The sequence below is a fragment of the Phycodurus eques genome, chromosome 3 (assembly GCF_024500275.1).
Source record: "Phycodurus eques isolate BA_2022a chromosome 3, UOR_Pequ_1.1, whole genome shotgun sequence".
Classification (NCBI taxonomy): Eukaryota; Metazoa; Chordata; class Actinopteri; order Syngnathiformes; family Syngnathidae; genus Phycodurus; species Phycodurus eques.
The window spans coordinates 26,502,506-26,517,297 of NC_084527.1; the positions used below are offsets into that span (position 1 = coordinate 26,502,506).

The 14,792-nt window shown below is 41.6% G+C and overlaps 3 non-coding genes across 3 annotated transcripts; 1 reads left to right on the forward strand and 2 right to left on the reverse strand.

Moving 5' to 3' along the window:
* Window positions 1–8,774: 8,774 nt before the first annotated feature.
* On the reverse strand, window positions 8,775–8,856 carry trnas-aga (transfer RNA serine (anticodon AGA)). Its single transcript has one exon. It is a non-coding gene; the product is annotated as a tRNA-Ser (tRNA).
* Window positions 8,857–10,506: 1,650 nt separating this feature from the next.
* trnas-aga (transfer RNA serine (anticodon AGA)) lies at window positions 10,507–10,588 on the forward strand. Its single transcript has one exon. It is a non-coding gene; the product is annotated as a tRNA-Ser (tRNA).
* A 420-nt stretch (window positions 10,589–11,008) lies between these two features.
* Window positions 11,009–11,090, reverse strand: trnas-aga (transfer RNA serine (anticodon AGA)). Its single transcript has one exon. It is a non-coding gene; the product is annotated as a tRNA-Ser (tRNA).
* Between the last annotated feature and the right edge of the window lie 3,702 nt (window positions 11,091–14,792).

Here is a 14,792-nt window from a genome sequence, read left to right on the forward strand (position 1 = left end):
TGATCATCCCGACACATTGGAACTGTTTTAAATTGTGATAAAAATGCATAATAGGTCTCCTTTAAGGGCAAACAAAAAAGGCAGTCGTCAGATGACCACTCACTACAATGCGCAAATACATCCACGCTTTCCACTCTTCAACCTGCGGGGCCCTTCTGAGGTCTGTGAGGTCACACAGAGATTAGAGGGGTTATCACAAGGTCAGCTTCAGTTCAGAAATCTGTTGGGTCAGCCGTCGTCTTCTTCCTACTCGTCCTCCTCAGAACATGAATCATTTGTCTCCTCCCCCTGTCCTCCTCTCCCAGTCTGTTTCAAGCTGCACATGCTGTTTTTCTCAGTTTGCTGTCGTCAGTCACACACACACACACACACACACACACACACACACACACACACCACACACATGCACACACACGCACACACTCACACACACAATTTGCCCTGCTGTTCAGTAATGCCACAGCTGTCAAGGAGCTTTCAACACACAAACATAGGTAGTGAGAGAGACAGAATTAGCCCGCTGTTTGTCTTGTCATTCGTCTCTGAGTATCAATGCAGACACACATGTATGCACGCACACACACAGACACACGCACACACACACAGACACAGACACACACACAGACACGTATATTAATCACCTATACAGTATAGTTACACAAGCCAGTCAGCCATAACCCAAGCACCATTTCAGTCACCATTTGTTTGGTTTATGCCCATGCAGTGTCTTTGTTACCAGGGTTTTACAATATTAGCGCAAGAATTCAATTCAAACTTTCCACACGGGTCCCACACATATTTAAAATTATATGTACTAGCTCAAATAAATGTCCACTAAAATGTGGTTAAATGCTCTTCAGCAAGTTTCACCTCTATGAAATGCTTTTTTTTTTAGCAATCAATAATGTTCTGGTATAATTCTGGCTGGAGATTTGACCACATTTCTTTGTTAGAGTTCATTTGAATTGGATTGCTGGTGCAGACCCAGTTTTTAAGCACATTCCACAAATTTTAGATTTAGATTTAGATTTAGGTCAGGCGGCACGGTGACCGACTGGTTAGGCCGTCTGGAGTTTGCATGTTCTCCCCGTGCCTGCGTGGGTTTTCTCCGGGCACTCCGGTTTCCTCCCACATCCCAAAAACATGCATGGTAGGTTGATTGAAAAGTCTAAATTGCCTGTAGGTGTGAATCTGAGTGCGAATGGTTCTTTGTTTCTATGTGCCCTGCGATTGGCTGGCAACCATTTCAGGGTGTACCCTGCCTCCTGCCCGATGATAGCTGGGATAGGTTCCAGCGCTCCCGCGACCCTTGTGAGGAGAAGCGGCTCAGATAATGGATGGATGGGTGGATTTAGGTCAGGGCCTGTTCTCGGCATGCATACTTTGAGGGGGCATCATGTACAGCATGCTTTTATTTTATTTGAATATTTATTATCATTATTTATTATGACGCTAACTTAGCGCATCTTGAACTACATACCTACTTTCACGCTAATAACACACATTTTTGTTGTTGTTGATGTATTGTTAACAGGGCACTGATACTTGTTTGTCACTCCTCACAGACACACAGCCGAACACATTTATAATTCTGGACACACTCTATCATCTACCAATTGCATCGCAAGCTACACTCTTCCAACGACTGTTACGTTACAACCCATGCACAAATCACGCTCCAAGAACAATAATACAAAAATGAACACAAAACAAAAAAATGCTCAAGGTAACCAAATTTAATAGATTAACTTTCTATATGGCACTCATAAAAATACTAAAAGTCACACAAATTTTGAATTTGCGTGACTTTTTCTCTTTTTTTTACTTCAATTTCTTTCCCTTGAATACAATTCCTGTCTCTTTGTGCATATTATTAGTTGTGTGGGTGTGGTTTTCTAAGAGGAAAGGACAAAAAAGTACAAATAGACAATGAGTCGACTTTACAAAGCAAATCTATCAAAACAATGTTAAGCCAGTAACATTCAAGTAACCAACATAGAACTTCCGGTTTTCTACTTATTTTGAAACTCATAATTGCACCACTTTTGGTGGAGGACTGACGCTAACTTGACGATCACGGCACGGCGCAAATTACGTAAATTAAACTCCTCAAACGTCACTTATCTGAGCCGCTTATCCCCACAAGGGTCGCGGGAACTCCTCAAACGACATTGTACAAATGCATACAAAATTAATTATGGCACTTATAAAGATAAACATATTTTTCTTGAACAACAAATGACTTTGTGGCCGTTTCTACAGTCTAACTGCAGACAGCTGATCAAACAGACAGCCGGCACACAGCATGAAGCAGTGGAGACAGAGTTGGGGAAGCATGCCCTTTACAAATTTGAAATGAGAGGGCACAGCGTTTGTTTGAGGGAGCTGTGCCCCCTCTTGCCCCAGCGTGTAGCTGGCCCTGCTTTAGGTGGTAATATCATACTGGCTGGCAGTGGTACTAGTGCCCTGCAAAATGTGAATCACCTTCAGTCAAAAAGGTAAACTTGGAAACTTGCTGAGTGATCCGGCAGATCAATGATTCCAAACACATCAGAATTGTGATGATTAGGGAAAATCACAAATAAAAAAAATATCTTTTTGCACCAAATTCTTGTTTTTAAAACTCATTGAAGATTTTTGTGGATAATCATTTCACAATGGAAAAAATGTGTCAGTTGCATGCAGGACACAGGTCACAGACACATGCAAAAAAAAATATTATAATAGATTAGTAATAAAGTAGGAATATATTCAAACCAATAAATGAATGGTTCCCATTTTGGAATGGTCAACTAGGAGTCCACACGAGAACTGTATTGAACTATACTCACTATATCCTTGCAATTCATATGAGCCATGTTGACAGACAGCCCACTTACGATTCCTGTTATCAACTCACCCAAACCAATGTATTTTTAAGTTCTGAAATAAATTCTCTTTTTAAAATGTCAAATACGTAACATTTTAAAGGGATGTGTTTTATCGCCAATGAATTTAATAATGAACTCGTTTTACTATTGGGAAACTTCAGATTGATTCTCTGTCAAGGTGTGTATTTAGTATCTGACAGTAATACCAGGAAAAGAACACTGTTATATCAAGATCAAGAATCCATCAATCCATTTTCTAGAGAGATTATCCAATTGTTTTTCCCCGTGCTGCACTGATATTCACCTTCTTGTGATGCTGTTTCGAATGAGTTAACAAGTTTGACAAAGCATATTGCGAGCCATTACGTCTGCTAGCCAGAGGATGAGCTGCACTGCATTTGTTTACAGAGTGACATGTTGCTGGAGCACATGGCAGTTAGTTACACTTTCCACCCCTTACCTATATGATATGATGTGGAAACTCAGTACCGTACTGAAAAATCGGAATACAAATATCGTTGCACACCTACTATACACTTTACATTTTACTAATGCCAAACATTTAGTCAATTATGTTTTTCAATAATAGCAACCGTTTATATCTAGGAGATGTTCAAAATTCATGTTGGTTAGCTCATATTGCATGTGACACATGGTTAAGCCTGAATTATTCATACAGTCAGAACATTTTGAGTTAAAGTGATAATTTTTTTTTTTGTATATGGTGAGTTTGGCTTTCAAATGCAGACTTTACAAGAAAGTGGCAAAAGTCTTTCAGATGTTGTGTTAAGCAATTGAAAAAATATAAACGTATTTAGTTTTAAAGTTCCATGTCCAAAATTATTTATATCTAATCTCAATACAGTCTTTCCAATTTTCAAAATTAATAGAATGTTTTAGATTGTGCCAGTACAGTAGTTAGCGGGACTCTTTAGAATATTGCAAAAGAATGTGTTCACCCGAAAAAAACCCAAATAATTTTCATTAATACACCTTTCCAGCCTTTTTTTTTTTTTTTAACCATTTCAAGGAACCATAACAAAACCTGGTGAACCTTGAGATCACATAATCAAAATTCATCTGTAGGGGCTATAGCCCTGCACATCAACTTTAATGCTGCTCTAAATAGTTATCACTCCTAAAAAACAATTAAAATGCACAGTGAAAGTTGCAGCACGATTGTCACCGCTTCATTTCACATTAGATGTCTATAAGAAGAGAATTAGAGAAGTAGAGGAGAGAAGAAGAGGAGGGAAAAGAGGCGATTTGTCATAGCAGACATCAGTTAGTGTCACCTGCGTGCTTCCGCTTGCATTAACTAGTGTGCCCGTTAGCACCTAGGGCCCTTTTTCTCTCTGTCCCTTCCTTTCTAATGGCTGGCTGATCTGCTTGATCATACAGCGTCCCAGTCGCATCCAATTAAGGGCTCCAAATGGGGCAACATTAATCAAATCTTTTGTATGATGGGAGGTTCAGCGGTATCAGATTACAGAGGGACACAAAACTAATACGTCACTGTCACAGTGGCCATGCAGGCATTTAGCAGGCAGCATTGAGGAGAAGGGTGAAACAAGACGATCATCTGGGCGCAATATCGAGCCTACTCTGGAAACCATTAACTTGACATCACAGCAGGAACTCCAACTCTGTTCTCAACCCTTTTTATAACTCCCCAACCTGACATTTCCCCCCTTGCCTTCACCCTCCTTCCATCCATTCTCCTCAGCAGTCAGACAATGAGTAAAGCAGGATAAATTAGAGGAAGTGCAAACCGAATGAATAGAATAAATAAGTCACGAAGGGTAATGAGAGGTGAACAGAGGGAGATGGAGTGGAAAAAGGAGAATGCTGTGAGAGCTTTTCAGTAATCAAACATGGGAAGTATCGAAAGAGCTTTTCTGCCAGCATGCCCAGCTAAATGTTGCCTTTCGTGCCCAGTGTTGGTCTGGCCTCATACAGCGTGGTACTGAATCTGGAGCAGGAAGCAGACCCGCAGCACCATGACCCAGCAAACTATCTTCCCACCTCAGCGGCTTCCCAGAGCTTGGCCGGAACATCAAGACACAGTTGGAGCCAGCCAGAGGACACTGCTGCAAAATGGCCTCATTAGAACAAATGATTAAAGCTCAACTCAAATGTGCTAAATGCCTGTGTCACAGAAGTGGCCTTTAAACGGATATAAATAAACAAGAGTTATGCTGACAGTTTGGGTGTGCACCCTGGCAGCATAATAAATTACAGGGTAATGATATTAAAAGCACAGAGTCGTTAAGATGCCAAGTGTAGACGCTATAAATCCAGACGCTGGCTTCCAATGGTTGTCCCCGCACCGAGTAATTAAAGCAGATTTATGAGGCACATTACATCAGTGCTAGATAGTTCATATATCGGGCTCCTTTATTGGACAGTCTGACAGGCACCAAAAAATATTGTTTCGTGTTCCCTGGCCCCTCGCAGCCGAGAGGCCGCTCTCCGCACTCCATCTTTTGTTGTGTCAGTCCTGCGTGGTTGTGATGGATGAACCTATCCACTCCTCTGTGGCTCCCTCTCCTCTCTGGCTCTCTCATCCGTCCTCAACGGGAGACTTGTGACAGTAGCAAATAGCTTTATCTCCACAGTAGCTCATTCACAGCCCCCCTCGTGTTCTCCTCACTGAGAGAAAACAAAGAGCAATGATGCACCATAAGACACGAGCGAGACGGGAAAGAAGCAGCGAAGAAAGGCTCTTTCCCCCGCATAATATGTTTTGTTTTTTAAGTGAGAATAACGTGTTTTAAATTTTATGCGTGTGGACCCACATGCATAAGAGCCATGAGTGCATAAAAAAAAATACTTTGTTTTCAAAAATTGTAAAACACACTGGAGGCAAACATTTCCAAAGGGCAAAATCCAAGGTTGTGAACACTGGTGAAAAGGAAACAACCAAATACATGTTTGAACAAAAACATTGTGGCGGGTGGAACCCAAAACAACAACTATCAAACTCTGTGAGTTCCATTGTGTGTTTGTAAAGATGAGAGACAACTGCAGAGGACACAAGGGAAAAGAGCTGATTGGCTGACACCGAGGGGGGAAAAGACGAGACCAGGTGGAGCTATTGTGACAGCAGATGTAAGGTTATACAGGGAATGCTCAAATGCAGATTCTTTTGAGGCGTAAATGGCAAATCTTGTCACCTAGCCCAAAGCAGGTTAGCAGCAATTCTAATTGAGCAAAATACCGGAGCTTTATCTCACTGACCTTGTGACTAGTTGGTGACCTGATGGCGACTCCTGTCTCCGCTGGTTGCGGAGACATCTCCATGATGTCTCCTGGAATCTCCTGGAGACGAGCCGGGTCGCCAGGGAGTTGCACTGAAATCGAACGTTTCAGTGGAGACCTTTTGGTGACTCCCCATATATGTTCGCTAAAGAGAAAACATTTTAACGTCATTTAATGTCACAAAACTGCAATCTATTGTCACCAAAATTTATCTGGACCTCTCTAATTATGACCACTTCAACTTTTGAAAATATCAGAACGATTGCCCCAGTATTTTGGTATATATATACGCTGAATGTGACAAAATTGCAAACAATGCTCACCCAAAGTTATATGGACATCTCGACCTATGTGCACTTCAACCTCTGCATGCACACACAAACGCACACACACACACACACACACACACGCACACACACACATGCACACACACACACATTAATATATAGTATATCCATCTATCTATTTTCTTTACCGTTTATATGTATATGTTTTTTATTTATTTACAGTTGTGCCAGTTTCCCCCCCTTTCGACGCCCCTGGGCACACATAAACTGCCACCAGGTCTTCCACTCACTCTCTTACACTTTCTCTTACACACAGCGACTGCTGCTCTGCCAGATTTGCTGTAAATGTCACACATTAAAGTAATAGTGACAAAAAATGACTCCCACAGAACTAAGACCACAGACCAGTTGTTTTCAACAATGACCATTGTGTGCACTGTGTCTCTTGGTTCAATGTTCATTTCATGTACACAAACAAAACATGCATTATTTCTCTTACCATTCATGTTGCTTAGTGGGACTTCTGGCATTCCTTGTCCTCAACAATCCTTTTCAAATCTGTTTTATAATCAAATGTGTGTCTATTCTGATTGGTATTATACATGTGCACATCGATGTAAACGTCATTTATAAAGATGGCGGTCCGTCATCTATTTAGCACAGTAGTTGGGATTGTTTTTACACTTTCCTGAAAACAACCGCTTGAGAAAAAAAAGTTGCAAGTCGTTAAAAACAAGATGTCTGCCAAATACGTGCTTTGGTTCGGAAGCCACCATAATTACACGCATAAACGATGACGTCTCCGCACATTTCTGTCAAGACAGAGCACGCGCAGACAGAGCACAGCCTGACGCATTCGGATTCACAGATAACATGACTAAAATTTACTTCTGATCGGTTTGGAAAAAGTAATATTCCACCCCTGTGAAACCAAATAACATTCCATTCAAATTTGGCCTGTTTATTCCGAATGAGGTGTTTATATGGACCGTTTTCATTATGGGAAATTGTCTTGTCGTTTCTGAGTGCAGAACAGGCAGTAGAGTGTGGCGTGAATGTAAGAACTGCATAAAACTAGTCAATGAGCCGCATGCAGCTCCCGAGCGGCGGGTTGGCCAGGCCTGCCGTATACTGGATAGAGGCCAATATCAGCGACTTCCTGGTGAAGTGGTTGTCATGTTGTCTGGAGACCTCTCGCAGATATCTTCCTGGTGAGAGCGCAAGCAATATTTTGGTTTCCTGGGTCCCGGAGTCACTGCAGTCATCAAAGTTCCAATGTGGACAAAAATATGAATATAGAACTCCTCAGCGCTTTGCAAGTGCCGAAGTCATGAGAAAATGTCAACTGGACTACTTTCCAGGTTCCAGTCAATGTATTGTCATGGCCGAGTGGTTAAGGTGACGGACTAGAAATCCATTGGGGTTTCCCCGCAGGAAACCCCAATGGATTTCTAGTCCATTCCATCCATTCTAGTCCATCTATTTCTAGTCCGCGCAGGTTTGAATCCTGCTGACAATGTATGTATCTTGGGGCAGAAGCTAACAAGTACTGTAATGACTTGAATAGTGGGTGTGAGGGGGGTGACTGTTGTGTTTCTATGATAATGACCGGGTAAAATTATCTCCTTGTTTGTTTATTGATGCTGAATTAGTCGTATTTTACTGAGCATCCAGTGTAGTACAGCATAGCACAATACCATAATTGCCTGAGTTGTTCCTTTTACAAACAAATACAACAAACAAGATGATTTTAATTTCCGCAATTGAGGTTTGCAGATTACCATGACCTGGATGACGGATAATCCACACTGAGAGGGTGGAAAGGTAGACAAACGTGTTGTCTTTAAACTTTCAAGTTTCCAGTCAATGTGTTGTCATGGCCGCGTGGTTAAGGCGATGGACGAGAAATCCATTGGGGTCTCCGTGCACAGGTTCGAATCCTGCTGACAATGTATGTATCTTGCGGCAGAAGCTAACAAGTACTGTAATGACTTGAATAATGGGTGTGAGGGGGTTGACTGTTGTGTTTCTATAATAATGACCAGGTAAAATCATCTCCTTGTTTGTTTATTGATGCAGACTTAGTCGTATTTTTTTTTTTTCTTAGCACAATACCATAATTTCCTGAGTTGGTCTTTTTACAAACAAATACAACAAACAAAATGATTCACGTTTCTGCAATTGAGGTTTGCAGATTACCATGACCTGGAGGAGAATAATCCACACTGACAGGGAGAAAAGTAGACAAACGTGTGCCAATCGATCCTCTCGACAAAGAGTAGATTTTGTTGCAAATGTCGGTCCCTGTTGTGATCAAACTTGACTACATTTTGAAGTTTCTGCTCCAAAACAGGAACGTTGTCGACAGGATTCGAACCTGTGCAGGGAGACCCCAATGGATTTCTAGTCCATCGCCTTAACCGCTCGGCCACGACAACTCTTCTCAAGTCAATCCTGGAAAGTGCAATCACCATCTATTGTGACAGAAAGCGGCTGCTTCGGGTAACATGGCTAAACTGACAATATGTTGTATAATGAGAAAAAAAAACACGAAAGAGGACATATTCCACATAGTTCACTCACTTTTTACTTTAGGCTTAAAATTGGTGCAGCGATCATGTATATTGTACCTTACTGGTCCCCAATCCTCCCGGTTTCACTTCATCCCGACTCCCGAGAAAATGTCAGCTCTGCTGTAGGCACTGTGTTGTTGTGGGTCAGGCAGTCCACTAGAAATCGTTGTGGTCTCCCCACGCAGGTTCAGAAACTGCTTGCAATGTATTGTGCATCTTGTGGGGCAGAAGCAAAACAGTCCCGCCTGTGTGGAGTTTTCAGGTTCTCCCTGTGCCTGTGTGGGTTTTCTCCAGGCAGTCTGGTTTCTTCCTTGTGAGGAAAAAGTGGTACAGAAAATGAATGGGTGGAGAAGCAAACCAACAGCTACTGAGGCAGTGTGTGGCAGGCCTAATATTAGTCTGACCATTGTTTATGCAATTTTTTGTTCACGTTGCTACTGTTCTGTAAGACTGCCTTCTTGATGTATTTTTTTATATATACAGTTGTGTACTATTTTTTATTTGAAAAAAAATGTCATTATCTTGAAAGTGTCTTGCTTGAAATTTTTGAGCATTTTTTGAGCATTTCTGTAGTCTGTCAACTTTATCGTGGTCTCTTGTTTCAAATATTGTTACTGTAAAGGATTGTGGTTATCATATCTCCTTTCCTTTCGTAAAGGTTGGTCAGGAGTAACCTTTGCTAAAGGTGGCTTAAAAGTGCATTGAGGTACCTTGAGCGATTTTAGAATTTCACCGACCTATCCACCAATTACTTAGAGGTGTTCTTGCTCGGATAGGAAAGTTCCCACGCAAAAGAAGAAAACACGAAGAGGACCACTGTTTCAGTCTGCCGTGCGTCACTTGGTACTCCCATGCTCTGGTTCCGAAGCACAGTCCTTATAGGCTGAAACCGACAACGACAACAGATTTCTACTTCTGCCACAAGGTCTTCAGACAGCAAGTCTGCTTCAAAAGGTCATCATTCTTGACAGGATTTGAACCTAGATGGGGATCTCAAGTCCACCACCTTAACCACTTGGCCACAACCACTCTTCTCATCTGTTAGTGGAATGACCAACTTGTGTCAAACAAACATGGCTGCTTTTCCCTTTGGCTTGTCCTGTTTGGGGTCGCCACAGCCCAAACCATCAAAGTTCCAAATGACACACTGTGGACAAAAATATGAAGTCACTGATGGTGTAGTGGTACACTCACCTGACTTTGGTGCAGGCAGTGTGGGTTCAGTTCCCACTCAGTGACGGTATGAATGTGGGTGCGAATGGTTGTCCGTGTCTATATGCGCCCTGCGACTGACTGGCGACCAGTTCAGGGTGTAGTCCGCCTTTCGCTCGAAGTCAGCTGGGATAGGCTCCAGCGCCCCGCGACCCTAACCAGGATAAGCGTTGTTGAAAATGGATGGATGGATGGACAAAAATATGAATATAGATTCTCTTCAGCGCTTTGCTTGTCCCCTCCCGCAGTACCGAAGACCTGAGAAAATGTCAACTGGACTACTTTCAAGCTTCCAGGCAATGTGTTGTCATGGCTGAGTGGTTAAGGTGATGGATTAGAAATCCATTAGGGTTTCCCCGTGCAGGTTCAAATCCTGCTGGCAACTTATCTATCTTGGGGCAGAAGCTAACAAGTACTGTAATGACTTCAATAGTGGGTGTGAGGCTGGTGACTGTTGTGTTTCTATGGTAATGACCGGGTAAAAGCATCTCATTGTTTGTTTATTGATGCCGACTTTGTCGTATTTTACTGAGCATCCATGGTAGTACAGCATAGCACGATACTATAATTGCCTGAGTTGTTCCTTTTACAAACAAATACAACAAACAAGATGATTTGAGTTTCCGCAATTGTGGTTTGCAGATTACCATGACCTGGATGATGGATAATCCACACTGACAGGACGGAAAGGTAGACAAATGTGTGCCAATCGATCCTCTCGACAAAGAGTAGATTTTGTTGCAAACGTAGGCCCTGTTGTGATCGACCTTGACTACATTTTGAAGTTCCTGCTCCAAAACAGGAACGTTGTCGACAGGATTTGAACCTGTGCAGGGAGACCCCAATGGATTTCTAGTCCATCGCCTTAACCGCTCGGCCACGACAACTCCTCTCAAGTCAATCCTGCAAAGTGCAATTACCAACTATTGTGACAGAAAGCACGCTTGCTTAGGGTAATATGGCTAAACTGACAATAAATTGACAAATGAGAAAAATAAACACGAAAGACGACATATTCCACATAGTTCACTCACTTTTTACCTGAGGCTTAAAAATGATGCAGCGATCATGTATATTGTACTGTATCCCTCACTAATTTTTTCATGGTAATATTAGAATGAACGAGGTGACGTTATTTTTTTTTAAATCACAAAGATATGCATGTTGGTGGTCCCGGTTTTATTTCATCCCGAGTCCTGAGACAATGTCAGCTCCACTGTAGGCTACACCTTTTTCTTAACCTCTAGGTGGCTTTGGCATATTAGAATGAAAGTGTACAAGTTTTTCATAACCTGTAGGGAGTGATGGCATATTGGAATGAAAGTGTACCGTATTACATAACCTCTACATGGCGGCATACATTTATAAAATGTGTAAGTCTTTTTCATTTTTCCCTATACCTATGTATATTGCACACTATTTACTTTTGACCATTTTTTGGGGGAAAAAATGTGCATCATATACAATAAATTACGGTAAGTGAAATACTCCGGCGGCATGGTGGGCGACTGGTTAGAGTGTCTGCCTCACAGTTCTGAGGACCGCGGCGGTTCAATCCCCAGCCCCACCTGTGTGGAGTTTGCATGTTCTCCCCTTTCCTGCATGGGTTTTCTCTGGGCACTTCGGTTTCCTCCCACATCCCAAAAACATGCATGGTAGGTTAATTGACAACAGCAAATTGCCCGTATGTATGAATGCGAGTGCGAATGGTTGTTTGGCTGGCAACCAGTTCAGGATGTACCCCGCCTCCTGCCCAATGATAGCTGGGATAGGCTCCAGCACGCCCGCGACCCTAGTGATGACAAGCGGCTCAGAAAATGGATGGATGAAATACTCTAAACTAAAGAGAGTCAGAGCCAAATTTGAAAGAAGACTCCAAAAATTTAAAGATAGAAACAGAAGTCCACAATTTAAGAACAGACAGAGAGGCAAAAACAACAACAAAAGTACTACTTAAGGTCGCATGCACATAAACGCCTTCCGCTTCTCCTGTGCTTAAGAACCTGGCTGATTGTTATTACCATGTCATCAGGTGTAAATAGCAATTCAAACAAACATGAGTTTGTTGTGCTTGATTTGGACATGTTATTGTAACACAGAACGCGGAAGTGCGTAGTGCATAGAGACAGAGCACTGTATGTGGACATCCATGGAGAAAGTCTATTTCTATGCTTAGGTGTCTATGGAGACGGAGCTGCCAGTTGGATATGACACCTGGGAGTTCGGGCGCTGGAATGTTCTGCCTTACTGTGGTCGTATGTCTTGCATTGCAGAGCAGCTGACTCCACATTTCAAACTCTTAAGAGAGTCATGGGCAAAGATATTTGCGCCGCGAGCGGATGTTGCCTCACTAAAACAGAAAACAGATCAACGAAACAACTTTACTCATCATTATCGCTACAAATTATCCTGCTCATCGAAATATTTATATATTACTATCAATACTTTATTTTTTGTCTTCAGGTAATGTGGTGATGACCGTATGTGGTAGGGCGTTGCCCAAGCGCCCTCTTATGATCAGCTGCCAATGGCCTAAATTGAGTTTAAAACCCAGGTCCTCTTAACTGTGAGGAAGATGTGCTCAGTTGTCACTAGTCTAGAAGAGATACATAACAATGACAACACACACATGCAAACTAACAAACAAAAAAACAAAAAAATCCAGATTTTTGACTCTATAAATGTAAAAAACATAGTCCATAAAACTAAATTGGAAAAAATACCTTTGTAAAGGAACTACGGTAAGATCCTCATGGATAAAACGGTATAGTGTTTAGTAGTGTTCTAACACTCGAGACTGGTCTCAAAACCATATTTTGAAGGTCTTGGTCTTGCCTCGGTCTCAGACTGGCTATACTGGGGATTTTCCATCAAGAACGGTCAAGACCAGCACTTATCTGCTATTCTTCAACTTCATTAATGTGATATTAAGGAGAAGCACTTGGTAAAACCACAAGTACCTCCAATTCATGTGTTACTAACCCTCCAACACCTCCGTAATGACTCAATATATACAAGGATTTATTTTTTTGCAAGAATTATTAAAAAAAAAAAAAGGGGGAAAAAAGTTAAGATTTAAGAAAAAAAGCTTTGAAAGACGCAGATGTCACATTTTTGGCTATGAAATTTATTTAAAAGAAAATTTAAATTAATGAGAGAATGCTCTTTAGCTTTTCAATCTTGTAATGGTTTTTAAAAGACATTTTGATGGTCTTTGTCTTGTCACGCTCTTGGTTTGTCTCGCTCTTGGCCTTGACTCAGTCTCCAGTGCCAAATGTCATGGTCTTGTCTTGAGTTCTGGTCTCAGGCAAGTCTTGGTCTCGGAGAGTGTGGTCCTGAGGACAAGACTAATGTTTAATGCCTACATTTACAGAATTTGTGTATTTAAAAAACAACACTCTGTAACTCCTGATGAACCTTGAATGCCTGCACCTTGAATGGAAACATACTCTGAATGCCAGACAACGTAATTGGTTTGGCTGCTTGCAATTTTAATAGCTCATGTAATTAGGTTGCTTATTCTAAATATGTAGTCATAAATCATGTGAAACACAGTTCCAAATACATTTCCCGTCATTAAAAATCTGGTTCTTCTTCTGTAGGGACCAGTAAACGTCAAATGCAGGAAACATGCAAGTTATTTGAGAAAGCCTGTTCTCACTGCAGAACAAAATGTGTGCTGCTTAAGATTACTGACGTTGATATTTGCTTTGAAGTTTGCTTGCAGACAAGCGTTGACAGGATTTCATGCGCTCCCTTGTAAATTGTTCCGGCTTTTTTTTTTTTTTTTTTAAACTGTGCAGATACAAATAACTATTACATGACAATATTTCAATATACTACTGTATATGTACCTCTAACTCAAACCTGCTTCGTGCTTACTGTATGTCCACACTTTTCCACACACTCCCACACCAGCTGTGTGTGCCCTTTACTCCACAGGTACCACCCTCAGTGCACATCGCTATAGCCACACAACCACAGTTTGGGACTCACAAACTATCTTCTGTGCCTCCCTTAATTAACTGATTTGACAACGCTGCACTTCATTGCGGCAAAATGTGTGTGCGTGTACATCTAGCAAGTGAAGAATGCCCGCTTTGTCCTTTAGATTAAACTAATAGGCCATGGTACTATTTTAAAAAATCCAGCATAGCGCTCATATCTGTGGACCGTTTCATTAATCAAAGACTGCAGCAACTGTGCCGCCATGCCTGCTTGGTCACTTATCACCACAGTAGGTAGAGAAGCAACTCATATACAGTATATACTGCATGTGTCGATTGGGGTGGCATTCTGTAAGGCCCCGAGGTGCATTCGACCACCCCAGACTTAGTTCAGTGGCATACCACTGTTTATGTGGACAAGAACTTTCAACTTGATCTTTGAGTGATATTGTGACAAGTTACAAATAACAATATACATAAAATGGGTAAAACTACCTAAACCACTTGCAGGCGCCTTAACCAGCTGATCACAACCATTCACATTCAAGCATACAGGCAGTTTAGATATTTTCATTTAAGATAACATTTTTGCTGCTGTTATGATTGTAGGCGAAAGTCCGTAAATTTAACTTTTATACTAGT